At 40.5% G+C, this 12,783-nt stretch overlaps 17 non-coding genes across 17 annotated transcripts; 6 read left to right on the top strand and 11 right to left on the bottom strand.

Moving 5' to 3' along the window:
- The first annotated feature begins 994 nt into the window (after positions 1 to 994).
- TRNAM-CAU (transfer RNA methionine (anticodon CAU)) lies at positions 995 to 1,067 on the top strand. The gene has a single exon. It is a non-coding gene; the product is annotated as a tRNA-Met (tRNA).
- A 322-nt stretch (positions 1,068 to 1,389) lies between these two features.
- TRNAE-CUC (transfer RNA glutamic acid (anticodon CUC)) lies at positions 1,390 to 1,461 on the bottom strand. Its single transcript has one exon. It is a non-coding gene; the product is annotated as a tRNA-Glu (tRNA).
- A 1,227-nt stretch (positions 1,462 to 2,688) lies between these two features.
- On the top strand, positions 2,689 to 2,761 carry TRNAM-CAU (transfer RNA methionine (anticodon CAU)). The gene has a single exon. It is a non-coding gene; the product is annotated as a tRNA-Met (tRNA).
- Positions 2,762 to 3,083: 322 nt separating this feature from the next.
- TRNAE-CUC (transfer RNA glutamic acid (anticodon CUC)) lies at positions 3,084 to 3,155 on the bottom strand. Its single transcript has one exon. It is a non-coding gene; the product is annotated as a tRNA-Glu (tRNA).
- Positions 3,156 to 4,389: 1,234 nt separating this feature from the next.
- Positions 4,390 to 4,462, top strand: TRNAM-CAU (transfer RNA methionine (anticodon CAU)). Its single transcript has one exon. It is a non-coding gene; the product is annotated as a tRNA-Met (tRNA).
- A 322-nt stretch (positions 4,463 to 4,784) lies between these two features.
- Positions 4,785 to 4,856, bottom strand: TRNAE-CUC (transfer RNA glutamic acid (anticodon CUC)). The gene has a single exon. It is a non-coding gene; the product is annotated as a tRNA-Glu (tRNA).
- Positions 4,857 to 6,082: 1,226 nt separating this feature from the next.
- Positions 6,083 to 6,155, top strand: TRNAM-CAU (transfer RNA methionine (anticodon CAU)). Its single transcript has one exon. It is a non-coding gene; the product is annotated as a tRNA-Met (tRNA).
- Positions 6,156 to 6,477: 322 nt separating this feature from the next.
- On the bottom strand, positions 6,478 to 6,549 carry TRNAE-CUC (transfer RNA glutamic acid (anticodon CUC)). The gene has a single exon. It is a non-coding gene; the product is annotated as a tRNA-Glu (tRNA).
- Positions 6,550 to 7,614: 1,065 nt separating this feature from the next.
- TRNAE-UUC (transfer RNA glutamic acid (anticodon UUC)) lies at positions 7,615 to 7,686 on the bottom strand. Its single transcript has one exon. It is a non-coding gene; the product is annotated as a tRNA-Glu (tRNA).
- Positions 7,687 to 7,774: 88 nt separating this feature from the next.
- TRNAM-CAU (transfer RNA methionine (anticodon CAU)) lies at positions 7,775 to 7,847 on the top strand. Its single transcript has one exon. It is a non-coding gene; the product is annotated as a tRNA-Met (tRNA).
- A 322-nt stretch (positions 7,848 to 8,169) lies between these two features.
- On the bottom strand, positions 8,170 to 8,241 carry TRNAE-CUC (transfer RNA glutamic acid (anticodon CUC)). Its single transcript has one exon. It is a non-coding gene; the product is annotated as a tRNA-Glu (tRNA).
- A 1,066-nt stretch (positions 8,242 to 9,307) lies between these two features.
- TRNAE-UUC (transfer RNA glutamic acid (anticodon UUC)) lies at positions 9,308 to 9,379 on the bottom strand. The gene has a single exon. It is a non-coding gene; the product is annotated as a tRNA-Glu (tRNA).
- Positions 9,380 to 9,467: 88 nt separating this feature from the next.
- On the top strand, positions 9,468 to 9,540 carry TRNAM-CAU (transfer RNA methionine (anticodon CAU)). The gene has a single exon. It is a non-coding gene; the product is annotated as a tRNA-Met (tRNA).
- A 322-nt stretch (positions 9,541 to 9,862) lies between these two features.
- TRNAE-CUC (transfer RNA glutamic acid (anticodon CUC)) lies at positions 9,863 to 9,934 on the bottom strand. Its single transcript has one exon. It is a non-coding gene; the product is annotated as a tRNA-Glu (tRNA).
- Positions 9,935 to 11,000: 1,066 nt separating this feature from the next.
- TRNAE-UUC (transfer RNA glutamic acid (anticodon UUC)) lies at positions 11,001 to 11,072 on the bottom strand. Its single transcript has one exon. It is a non-coding gene; the product is annotated as a tRNA-Glu (tRNA).
- Positions 11,073 to 11,555: 483 nt separating this feature from the next.
- TRNAE-CUC (transfer RNA glutamic acid (anticodon CUC)) lies at positions 11,556 to 11,627 on the bottom strand. The gene has a single exon. It is a non-coding gene; the product is annotated as a tRNA-Glu (tRNA).
- Positions 11,628 to 12,692: 1,065 nt separating this feature from the next.
- On the bottom strand, positions 12,693 to 12,764 carry TRNAE-UUC (transfer RNA glutamic acid (anticodon UUC)). Its single transcript has one exon. It is a non-coding gene; the product is annotated as a tRNA-Glu (tRNA).
- Positions 12,765 to 12,783: the final 19 nt, after the last annotated feature.

Raw genomic sequence — 12,783 nt, 5'->3', positions numbered from 1 at the left:
GTACCAAAACATAACCGATTGCAGCAAAGAGGAGAGCTCTAATAACAGACAGGGAAAAAAGGGTTGCTGAGTCCCTTAAAACCTAGGCGTTACAAGTGAGAAATAAGAATGGTTTGAGCGTTGACCTCAAATGGTATGTGTTGCAAATAAATAACCCAAAACTCTGGTGGTTGACATTTTTGCTGCATAGAGCAGTTCCAACCTAAACTGATTCCATCTACAAGGTTCGTGGCAGTTTTTGAATGTGCGTACATATGCCAAAGGAGGTCACTCCCATAGCAGGAATTGAACCAGTCAACCAGCGATGCTAGGTCCTTTTCCGCATGGGGCAAGCTTTACACTAACCAACAAAACAGGTTTAAAAAAAAAAAAAAAAAAGAAGTTTTTTGCTTTGATTAAATAAATTTTACATTACTAAAGCTAAAACTTTCCACATGAACACCATAATTAGCATATCAGTTGGCAATCTGAAGAATATGAGTTTATTCCTCACATGTGGTACTACTCCCTCCTTTTCTCAGGAGACTGTGTTACCAACTCAGAACTTTCCCATTAATTTCTGAAATGTTTCCGATTGGAAATGAAGTAGGAGCCCTAATGACAGACAGAACACATGGATTGTTGGGCCCCTAACACTTTGGAGTAAAAAGGTGTAGTTGAGAATGAGTTAAGCTATGAAACAAAATTAAATCTTGTGCAAAAGGTCAGAATGAATTAAAAATACCCTGGTGTTCAGCATTTTTGACTGCAAAGTGCAAATTCTATCTGAAGTACTTTTATTTGCAAAACACATTTCAGTCTTTGAATGTTGGCAGTAGTACAGAAAAAAGTGAATTCCCATACCGGGAGTCGAACCCGGGCCGCCTTGGTGAAAACCAGGAATCCTAACAGCTAGACCATATGGGAATAGATACCTTCAAGCTCGTTGACAATATGAAAAAAATAAGTTTCGTGCCTTGCACAAGAAGTGTCTGCAGATTAGCTTGTGTGTCTTGCCTCGTTAGCGCAGTAGGTAGCGCGTCAGTCTCATAATCTGAAGGTCGTGAGTTCGATCCTCACACGGGGCAGCATATTCCTCTTTTCTTAAGAGATATTGTCCCCAATTTAGAACTTTCCCTTTCAGTTCTAAAATGATTCTGATAATGAAGAAATTGTGAGCCCAAATGACAGACAGTACAAATGGGTTGTTGAGTCTCTTAACACCTTTGGTGTAAAAAGAGGTAGTTGGGAATGATTTGAGCTATGAAACCAAACTCAGTCTTGCGCCAAAAGTCGCAATGAATGGACAAAAAGCTGGTGCTCAGCATTTTTGACGGTTAAGTCCAAATTGTACCTGAGATACGTTTGACTGAAAATAACGCATCAGTAGTTAGTACAGAAAAGGGTACTTTCCCATACCGGGAGTCGAACCCGGGCCGCCTGGGTGAGAACCAGGAATCCTAACCGCTAGACCATATGGGAAATGATGCATAGCGGTATCAGTGACAATGTAAAAAAAAGAAGTTTACTACTTGACACAAGAAACGTCTGCAGTTCAATTTGCGCAACTTGCCTCGTTAACACAGTAGGAAGCAAATCCGTCTCATAAGCTAAAGGTTGAACTTTTGATGCTCAGAAGAGGCACTGGCCCCTTGTTTTTTCAATCAATTCTGTCTCCATCTTTGCTAGAGAGCCACCGATTTTTCCCATTCAGTACCAAAACATAACCGATTGCAGCAAAGAGGAGAGCTCTAATAACAGACAGGGAAAAAAGGGTTGCTGAGTCCCTTAAAACCTAGGCGTTACAAGTGAGAAATAAGAATGGTTTGAGCGTTGACCTCAAATGGTATGTGTTGCAAATAAATAACCCAAAACTCTGGTGGTTGACATTTTTGCTGCATAGAGCAGTTCCAACCTAAACTGATTCCATCTACAAGGTTCGTGGCAGTTTTTGAATGTGCGTACATATGCCAAAGGAGGTCACTCCCATAGCAGGAATTGAACCAGTCAACCAGCGATGCTAGGTCCTTTTCCGCATGGGGCAAGCTTTACACTAACCAACAAAACAGGTTTAAAAAAAAAAAAAAAAAAAAGAAGTTTTTTGCTTTGATTAAATAAATTTTACATTACTAAAGCTAAAACTTTCCACATGAACACCATAATTAGCATATCAGTTGGCAATCTGAAGAATATGAGTTTATTCCTCACATGTGGTACTACTCCCTCCTTTTCTCAGGAGACTGTGTTACCAACTCAGAACTTTCCCATTAATTTCTGAAATGTTTCCGATTGGAAATGAAGTAGGAGCCCTAATGACAGACAGAACACATGGATTGTTGGGCCCCTAACACTTTGGAGTAAAAAGGTGTAGTTGAGAATGAGTTAAGCTATGAAACAAAATTAAATCTTGTGCAAAAGGTCAGAATGAATGAAAAATACCCTGGTGTTCAGCATTTTTGACTGCAAAGTGCAAATTCTATCTGAAGTACTTTTATTTGCAAAACACATTTCAGTCTTTGAATGTTGGCAGTAGTACAGAAAAAAGTGAATTCCCATACCGGGAGTCGAACCCGGGCCGCCTTGGTGAAAACCAGGAATCCTAACAGCTAGACCATATGGGAATAGATACCTTCAAGCTCGTTGACAATATGAAAAAAATAAGTTTCGTGCCTTGCACAAGAAGTGTCTGCAGATTAGCTTGTGTGTCTTGCCTCGTTAGCGCAGTAGGTAGCGCGTCAGTCTCATAATCTGAAGGTCGTGAGTTCGATCCTCACACGGGGCAGCATATTCCTCTTTTCTTAAGAGATATTGTCCCCAATTTAGAACTTTCCCTTTCAGTTCTAAAATGATTCTGATAATGAAGAAATTGTGAGCCCAAATGACAGACAGTACAAATGGGTTGTTGAGTCTCTTAACACCTTTGGTGTAAAAAGAGGTAGTTGGGAATGATTTGAGCTATGAAACCAAACTCAGTCTTGCGCCAAAAGTCGCAATGAATGGACAAAAAGCTGGTGCTCAGCATTTTTGACGGTTAAGTCCAAATTGTACCTGAGATACGTTTGACTGAAAATAACGCATCAGTAGTTAGTACAGAAAAGGGTACTTTCCCATACCGGGAGTCGAACCCGGGCCGCCTGGGTGAGAACCAGGAATCCTAACCGCTAGACCATATGGGAAATGATGCATAGCGGTATCAGTGACAATGTAAAAAAAAGAAGTTTACTACTTGACACAAGAAACGTCTGCAGTTCAATTTGCGCAACTTGCCTCGTTAACACAGTAGGAAGCAAATCCGTCTCATAAGCTAAAGGTTGAACTTTTGATGCTCAGAAGAGGCACTGGCCCCTTGTTTTTTCAATCAATTCTGTCTCCATCTTTGCTAGAGAGCCACCGATTTTTCCCATTCAGTACCAAAACATAACCGATTGCAGCAAAGAGGAGAGCTCTAATAACAGACAGGGAAAAAAGGGTTGCTGAGTCCCTTAAAACCTAGGCGTTACAAGTGAGAAATAAGAATGGTTTGAGCGTTGACCTCAAATGGTATGTGTTGCAAATAAATAACCCAAAACTCTGGTGGTTGACATTTTTGCTGCATAGAGCAGTTCCAACCTAAACTGATTCCATCTACAAGGTTCGTGGCAGTTTTTGAATGTGCGTACATATGCCAAAGGAGGTCACTCCCATAGCAGGAATTGAACCAGTCAACCAGCGATGCTAGGTCCTTTTCCGCATGGGGCAAGCTTTACACTAACCAACAAAACAGGTTTAAAAAAAAAAAAAAAAAAAAAAAAAAAGAAGTTTTTTGCTTTGATTAAATAAATTTTACATTACTAAAGCTAAAACTTTCCACATGAACACCATAATTAGCATATCAGTTGGCAATCTGAAGAATATGAGTTTATTCCTCACATGTGGTACTACTCCCTCCTTTTCTCAGGAGACTGTGTTACCAACTCAGAACTTTCCCATTAATTTCTGAAATGTTTCCGATTGTAAATGAAGTAGGAGCCCTAATGACAGACAGAACACATGGATTGTTGGGCCCCTAACACTTTGGAGTAAAAAGGTGTAGTTGAGAATGAGTTAAGCTATGAAACAAAATTAAATCTTGTGCAAAAGGTCAGAATGAATGAAAAATACCCTGGTGTTCAGCATTTTTGACTGCAAAGTGCAAATTCTATCTGAAGTACTTTTATTTGCAAAACACATTTCAGTCTTTGAATGTTGGCAGTAGTACAGAAAAAAGTGAATTCCCATACCGGGAGTCGAACCCGGGCCGCCTTGGTGAAAACCAGGAATCCTAACCGCTAGACCATATGGGAATAGATACCTTCAAGCTCGTTGACAATATGAAAAAAATAAGTTTCGTGCCTTGCACAAGAAGTGTCTGCAGATTAGCTTGTGTGTCTTGCCTCGTTAGCGCAGTAGGTAGCGCGTCAGTCTCATAATCTGAAGGTCGTGAGTTCGATCCTCACACGGGGCAGCATATTCCTCTTTTCTTAAGAGATATTGTCCCCAATTTAGAACTTTCCCTTTCAGTTCTAAAATGATTCTGATAATGAAGAAATTGTGAGCCCAAATGACAGACAGTACAAATGGGTTGTTGAGTCTCTTAACACCTTTGGTGTAAAAAGAGGTAGTTGGGAATGATTTGAGCTATGAAACCAAACTCAGTCTTGCGCCAAAAGTCGCAATGAATGGACAAAAAGCTGGTGCTCAGCATTTTTGACGGTTAAGTCCAAATTGTACCTGAGATACGTTTGACTGAAAATAACGCATCAGTAGTTAGTACAGAAAAGGGTACTTTCCCATACCGGGAGTCGAACCCGGGCCGCCTGGGTGAGAACCAGGAATCCTAACCGCTAGACCATATGGGAAATGATGCATAGCGGTATCAGTGACAATGTAAAAAAAAGAAGTTTACTACTTGACACAAGAAACGTCTGCAGTTCAATTTGCGCAACTTGCCTCGTTAACACAGTAGGAAGCAAATCCGTCTCATAAGCTAAAGGTTGAACTTTTGATGCTCAGAAGAGGCACTGGCCCCTTGTTTTTTCAATCAATTCTGTCTCCATCTTTGCTAGAGAGCCACCGATTTTTCCCATTCAGTACCAAAACATAACCGATTGCAGCAAAGAGGAGAGCTCTAATAACAGACAGGGAAAAAAGGGTTGCTGAGTCCCTTAAAACCTAGGCGTTACAAGTGAGAAATAAGAATGGTTTGAGCGTTGACCTCAAATGGTATGTGTTGCAAATAAATAACCCAAAACTCTGGTGGTTGACATTTTTGCTGCATAGAGCAGTTCCAACCTAAACTGATTCCATCTACAAGGTTCGTGGCAGTTTTTGAATGTGCGTACATATGCCAAAGGAGGTCACTCCCATAGCAGGAATTGAACCAGTCAACCAGCGATGCTAGGTCCTTTTCCGCATGGGGCAAGCTTTACACTAACCAACAAAACAGGTTTAAAAAAAAAAAAAAAAAAAGAAGTTTTTTGCTTTGATTAAATAAATTTTACATTACTAAAGCTAAAACTTTCCACATGAACACCATAATTAGCATATCAGTTGGCAATCTGAAGAATATGAGTTTATTCCTCACATGTGGTACTACTCCCTCCTTTTCTCAGGAGACTGTGTTACCAACTCAGAACTTTCCCATTAATTTCTGAAATGTTTCCGATTGGAAATGAAGTAGGAGCCCTAATGACAGACAGAACACATGGATTGTTGGGCCCCTAACACTTTGGAGTAAAAAGGTGTAGTTGAGAATGAGTTAAGCTATGAAACAAAATTAAATCTTGTGCAAAAGGTCAGAATGAATGAAAAATACCCTGGTGTTCAGCATTTTTGACTGCAAAGTGCAAATTCTATCTGAAGTACTTTTATTTGCAAAACACATTTCAGTCTTTGAATGTTGGCAGTAGTACAGAAAAAAGTGAATTCCCATACCGGGAGTCGAACCCGGGCCGCCTTGGTGAAAACCAGGAATCCTAACAGCTAGACCATATGGGAATAGATACCTTCAAGCTCGTTGACAATATGAAAAAAATAAGTTTCGTGCCTTGCACAAGAAGTGTCTGCAGATTAGCTTGTGTGTCTTGCCTCGTTAGCGCAGTAGGTAGCGCGTCAGTCTCATAATCTGAAGGTCGTGAGTTCGATCCTCACACGGGGCAGCATATTCCTCTTTTCTTAAGAGATATTGTCCCCAATTTAGAACTTTCCCTTTCAGTTCTAAAATGATTCTGATAATGAAGAAATTGTGAGCCCAAATGACAGACAGTACAAATGGGTTGTTGAGTCTCTTAACACCTTTGGTGTAAAAAGAGGTAGTTGGGAATGATTTGAGCTATGAAACCAAACTCAGTCTTGCGCCAAAAGTCGCAATGAATGGACAAAAAGCTGGTGCTCAGCATTTTTGACGGTTAAGTCCAAATTGTACCTGAGATACGTTTGACTGAAAATAACGCATCAGTAGTTAGTACAGAAAAGGGTACTTTCCCATACCGGGAGTCGAACCCGGGCCGCCTGGGTGAGAACCAGGAATCCTAACCGCTAGACCATATGGGAAATGATGCATAGCGGTATCAGTGACAATGTAAAAAAAAGAAGTTTACTACTTGACACAAGAAACGTCTGCAGTTCAATTTGCGCAACTTGCCTCGTTAACACAGTAGGAAGCAAATCCGTCTCATAAGCTAAAGGTTGAACTTTTGATGCTCAGAAGAGGCACTGGCCCCTTGTTTTTTCAATCAATTCTGTCTCCATCTTTGCTAGAGAGCCACCGATTTTTCCCATTCAGTACCAAAACATAACCGATTGCAGCAAAGAGGAGAGCTCTAATAACAGACAGGGAAAAAAGGGTTGCTGAGTCCCTTAAAACCTAGGCGTTACAAGTGAGAAATAAGAATGGTTTGAGCGTTGACCTCAAATGGTATGTGTTGCAAATAAATAACCCAAAACTCTGGTGGTTGACATTTTTGCTGCATAGAGCAGTTCCAACCTAAACTGATTCCATCTACAAGGTTCGTGGCAGTTTTTGAATGTGCGTACATATGCCAAAGGAGGTCACTCCCATAGCAGGAATTGAACCAGTCAACCAGCGATGCTAGGTCCTTTTCCGCATGGGGCAAGCTTTACACTAACCAACAAAACAGGTTTAAAAAAAAAAAAAAAAAAGAAGTTTTTTGCTTTGATTAAATAAATTTTACATTACTAAAGCTAAAACTTTCCACATGAACACCATCATTAGCATATCAGTTGGCAATCTGAAGAATATGAGTTTATTCCTCACATGTGGTACTACTCCCTCCTTTTCTCAGGAGACTGTGTTACCAACTCAGAACTTTCCCATTAATTTCTGAAATGTTTCCGATTGTAAATGAAGTAGGAGCCCTAATGACAGACAGAACACATGGATTGTTGGGCCCCTAACACTTTGGAGTAAAAAGGTGTAGTTGAGAATGAGTTAAGCTATGAAACAAAATTAAATCTTGTGCAAAAGGTCAGAATGAATGAAAAATACCCTGGTGTTCAGCATTTTTGACTGCAAAGTGCAAATTCTATCTGAAGTACTTTTATTTGCAAAACACATTTCAGTCTTTGAATGTTGGCAGTAGTACAGAAAAAAGTGAATTCCCATACCGGGAGTCGAACCCGGGCCGCCTGGGTGAAAACCAGGAATCCTAACCGCTAGACCATATGGGAATAGATACCTTCAAGCTCGTTGACAATATGAAAAAAATAAGTTTCGTGCCTTGCACAAGAAGTGTCTGCAGATTAGCTTGTGTGTCTTGCCTCGTTAGCGCAGTAGGTAGCGCGTCAGTCTCATAATCTGAAGGTCGTGAGTTCGATCCTCACACGGGGCAGCATATTCCTCTTTTCTTAAGAGATATTGTCCCCAATTTAGAACTTTCCCTTTCAGTTCTAAAATGATTCTGATAATGAAGAAATTGTGAGCCCAAATGACAGACAGTACAAATGGGTTGTTGAGTCTCTTAACACCTTTGGTGTAAAAAGAGGTAGTTGGGAATGATTTGAGCTATGAAACCAAACTCAGTCTTGCGCCAAAAGTCGCAATGAATGGACAAAAAGCTGGTGCTCAGCATTTTTGACGGTTAAGTCCAAATTGTACCTGAGATACGTTTGACTGAAAATAACGCATCAGTAGTTAGTACAGAAAAGGGTACTTTCCCATACCGGGAGTCGAACCCGGGCCGCCTGGGTGAGAACCAGGAATCCTAACCGCTAGACCATATGGGAAATGATGCATAGCGGTATCAGTGACAATGTAAAAAAAAGAAGTTTACTACTTGACACAAGAAACGTCTGCAGTTCAATTTGCGCAACTTGCCTCGTTAACACAGTAGGAAGCAAATCCGTCTCATAAGCTAAAGGTTGAACTTTTGATGCTCAGAAGAGGCACTGGCCCCTTGTTTTTTCAATCAATTCTGTCTCCATCTTTGCTAGAGAGCCACCGATTTTTCCCATTCAGTACCAAAACATAACCGATTGCAGCAAAGAGGAGAGCTCTAATAACAGACAGGGAAAAAAGGGTTGCTGAGTCCCTTAAAACCTAGGCGTTACAAGTGAGAAATAAGAATGGTTTGAGCGTTGACCTCAAATGGTATGTGTTGCAAATAAATAACCCAAAACTCTGGTGGTTGACATTTTTGCTGCATAGAGCAGTTCCAACCTAAACTGATTCCATCTACAAGGTTCGTGGCAGTTTTTGAATGTGCGTACATATGCCAAAGGAGGTCACTCCCATAGCAGGAATTGAACCAGTCAACCAGCGATGCTAGGTCCTTTTCCGCATGGGGCAAGCTTTACACTAACCAACAAAACAGGTTTAAAAAAAAAAAAAAAAAAAGAAGTTTTTTGCTTTGATTAAATAAATTTTACATTACTAAAGCTAAAACTTTCCACATGAACACCATAATTAGCATATCAGTTGGCAATCTGAAGAATATGAGTTTATTCCTCACATGTGGTACTACTCCCTCCTTTTCTCAGGAGACTGTGTTACCAACTCAGAACTTTCCCATTAATTTCTGAAATGTTTCCGATTGTAAATGAAGTAGGAGCCCTAATGACAGACAGAACACATGGATTGTTGGGCCCCTAACACTTTGGAGTAAAAAGGTGTAGTTGAGAATGAGTTAAGCTATGAAACAAAATTAAATCTTGTGCAAAAGGTCAGAATGAATGAAAAATACCCTGGTGTTCAGCATTTTTGACTGCAAAGTGCAAATTCTATCTGAAGTACTTTTATTTGCAAAACACATTTCAGTCTTTGAATGTTGGCAGTAGTACAGAAAAAAGTGAATTCCCATACCGGGAGTCGAACCCGGGCCGCCTGGGTGAAAACCAGGAATCCTAACCGCTAGACCATATGGGAATAGATACCTTCAAGCTCGTTGACAATATGAAAAAAATAAGTTTCGTGCCTTGCACAAGAAGTGTCTGCAGATTAGCTTGTGTGTCTTGCCTCGTTAGCGCAGTAGGTAGCGCGTCAGTCTCATAATCTGAAGGTCGTGAGTTCGATCCTCACACGGGGCAGCATATTCCTCTTTTCTTAAGAGATATTGTCCCCAATTTAGAACTTTCCCTTTCAGTTCTAAAATGATTCTGATAATGAAGAAATTGTGAGCCCAAATGACAGACAGTACAAATGGGTTGTTGAGTCTCTTAACACCTTTGGTGTAAAAAGAGGTAGTTGGGAATGATTTGAGCTATGAAACCAAACTCAGTCTTGCGCCAAAAGTCGCAATGAATGGACAAAAAGCTGGTGCTCAGCATTTTTGACGGTTAAGTCCAAATTGTACCTGAGATACGTTTGACTGAAAATAACGCATCAGTAGTTAGTACAGAAAAGGGTACTTTCCCATACCGGGAGTCGAACCCGGGCCGCCTGGGTGAGAACCAGGAATCCTAACCGCTAGACCATATGGGAAATGATGCATAGCAGTATCAGTGACAATGTAAAAAAAAGAAGTTTACTACTTGACACAAGAAACGTCTGCAGTTCAATTTGCGCAACTTGCCTCGTTAACACAGTAGGAAGCAAATCCGTCTCATAAGCTAAAGGTTGAACTTTTGATGCTCAGAAGAGGCACTGGCCCCTTGTTTTTTCAATCAATTCTGTCTCCATCTTTGCTAGAGAGCCACCGATTTTTCCCATTCAGTACCAAAACATAACCGATTGCAGCAAAGAGGAGAGCTCTAATAACAGACAGGGAAAAAAGGGTTGCTGAGTCCCTTAAAACCTAGGCGTTACAAGTGAGAAATAAGAATGGTTTGAGCGTTGACCTCAAATGGTATGTGTTGCAAATAAATAACCCAAAACTCTGGTGGTTGACATTTTTGCAGCATAGAGCAGTTCCAACCTAAACTGATTCCATCTACAAGGTTCGTGGCAGTTTTTGAATGTGCGTACATATGCCAAAGGAGGTCACTCCCATAGCAGGAATTGAACCAGTCAACCAGCGATGCTAGGTCCTTTTCCGCATGGGGCAAGCTTTACACTAACCAACAAAACAGGTTTAAAAAAAAAAAAAAAAAAAGAAGTTTTTTGCTTTGATTAAATAAATTTTACATTACTAAAGCTAAAACTTTCCACATGAACACCATAATTAGCATATCAGTTGGCAATCTGAAGAATATGAGTTTATTCCTCACATGTGGTACTACTCCCTCCTTTTCTCAGGAGACTGTGTTACCAACTCAGAACTTTCCCATTAATTTCTGAAATGTTTCCGATTGTAAATGAAGTAGGAGCCCTAATGACAGACAGAACACATGGATTGTTGGGCCCCTAACACTTTGGAGTAAAAAGGTGTAGTTGAGAATGAGTTAAGCTATGAAACAAAATTAAATCTTGTGCAAAAGGTCAGAATGAATGAAAAATACCCTGGTGTTCAGCATTTTTGACTGCAAAGTGCAAATTCTATCTGAAGTACTTTTATTTGCAAAACACATTTCAGTCTTTGAATGTTGGCAGTAGTACAGAAAAAAGTGAATTCCCATACCGGGAGTCGAACCCGGGCCGCCTGGGTGAAAACCAGGAATCCTAACCGCTAGACCATATGGGAATAGATACCTTCAAGCTCGTTGACAATATGAAAAAAATAAGTTTCGTGCCTTGCACAAGAAGTGTCTGCAGATTAGCTTGTGTGTCTTTCCTCGTTAGCGCAGTAGGTAGCGCGTCAGTCTCATAATCTGAAGGTCGTGAGTTCGATCCTCACACGGGGCAGCATATTCCTCTTTTCTTAAGAGATATTGTCCCCAATTTAGAACTTTCCCTTTCAGTTCTAAAATGATTCTGATAATGAAGAAATTGTGAGCCCAAATGACAGACAGTACAAATGGGTTGTTGAGTCTCTTAACACCTTTGGTGTAAAAAGAGGTAGTTGGGAATGATTTGAGCTATGAAACCAAACTCAGTCTTGCGCCAAAAGTCGCAATGAATGGACAAAAAGCTGGTGCTCAGCATTTTTGACGGTTAAGTCCAAATTGTACCTGAGATACGTTTGACTGAAAATAACGCATCAGTAGTTAGTACAGAAAAGGGTACTTTCCCATACCGGGAGTCGAACCCGGGCCGCCTGGGTGAGAACCAGGAATCCTAACCGCTAGACCATATGGGAAATGATGCATAGCGGTATCAGTGACAATGTAAAAAAAAGAAGTTTACTACTTGACACAAGAAACGTCTGCAGTTCAATTTGCGCAACTTGCCTCGTTAACACAGTAGGAAGCAAATCCGTCTCATAAGCTAAAGGTTGAACTTTTGATGCTCAGAAGAGGCACTGGCCCCTTGTTTTTTCAATCAATTCTGTCTCCATCTTTGCTAGAGAGCCACCGATTTTTCCCATTCAGTACCAAAACATAACCGATTGCAGCAAAGAGGAGAGCTCTAATAACAGACAGGGAAAAAAGGGTTGCTGAGTCCCTTAAAACCTAGGCGTTACAAGTGAGAAATAAGAATGGTTTGAGCGTTGACCTCAAATGGTATGTGTTGCAAATAAATAACCCAAAACTCTGGTGGTTGACATTTTTGCTGCATAGAGCAGTTCCAACCTAAACTGATTCCATCTACAAGGTTCGTGGCAGTTTTTGAATGTGCGTACATATGCCAAAGGAGGTCACTCCCATAGCAGGAATTGAACCAGTCAACCAGCGATGCTAGGTCCTTTTCCGCATGGGGCAAGCTTTACACTAACCAACAAGACAGGTTTAAAAAAAAAAAAAAAAAAGAAGTTTTTTGCTTTGATTAAATAAATTTTACATTACTAAAGCTAAAACTTTCCACATGAACACCATAATTAGCATATCAGTTGGCAATCTGAAGAATATGAGTTTATTCCTCACATGTGGTACTACTCCCTCCTTTTCTCAGGAGACTGTGTTACCAACTCAGAACTTTCCCATTAATTTCTGAAATGTTTCCGATTGGAAATGAAGTAGGAGCCCTAATGACAGACAGAACACATGGATTGTTGGGCCCCTAACACTTTGGAGTAAAAAGGTGTAGTTGAGAATGAGTTAAGCTATGAAACAAAATTAAATCTTGTGCAAAAGGTCAGAATGAATGAAAAATACCCTGGTGTTCAGCATTTTTGACTGCAAAGTGCAAATTCTATCTGAAGTACTTTTATTTGCAAAACACATTTCAGTCTTTGAATGTTGGCAGTAGTACAGAAAAAAGTGAATTCCCATACCGGGAGTCGAACCCGGGCCGCCTGGGTGAAAACCAGGAATCCTAACCGCTAGACCATATGGGAATAGATACCTTCAAGCTCG

Source organism: Ranitomeya imitator, chromosome 4 (assembly GCF_032444005.1).
Source record: "Ranitomeya imitator isolate aRanImi1 chromosome 4, aRanImi1.pri, whole genome shotgun sequence".
Lineage (NCBI taxonomy): Eukaryota > Metazoa > Chordata > Amphibia > Anura > Dendrobatidae > Ranitomeya > Ranitomeya imitator.
This window is presented reverse-complemented; position numbering and strand designations above follow the sequence as displayed.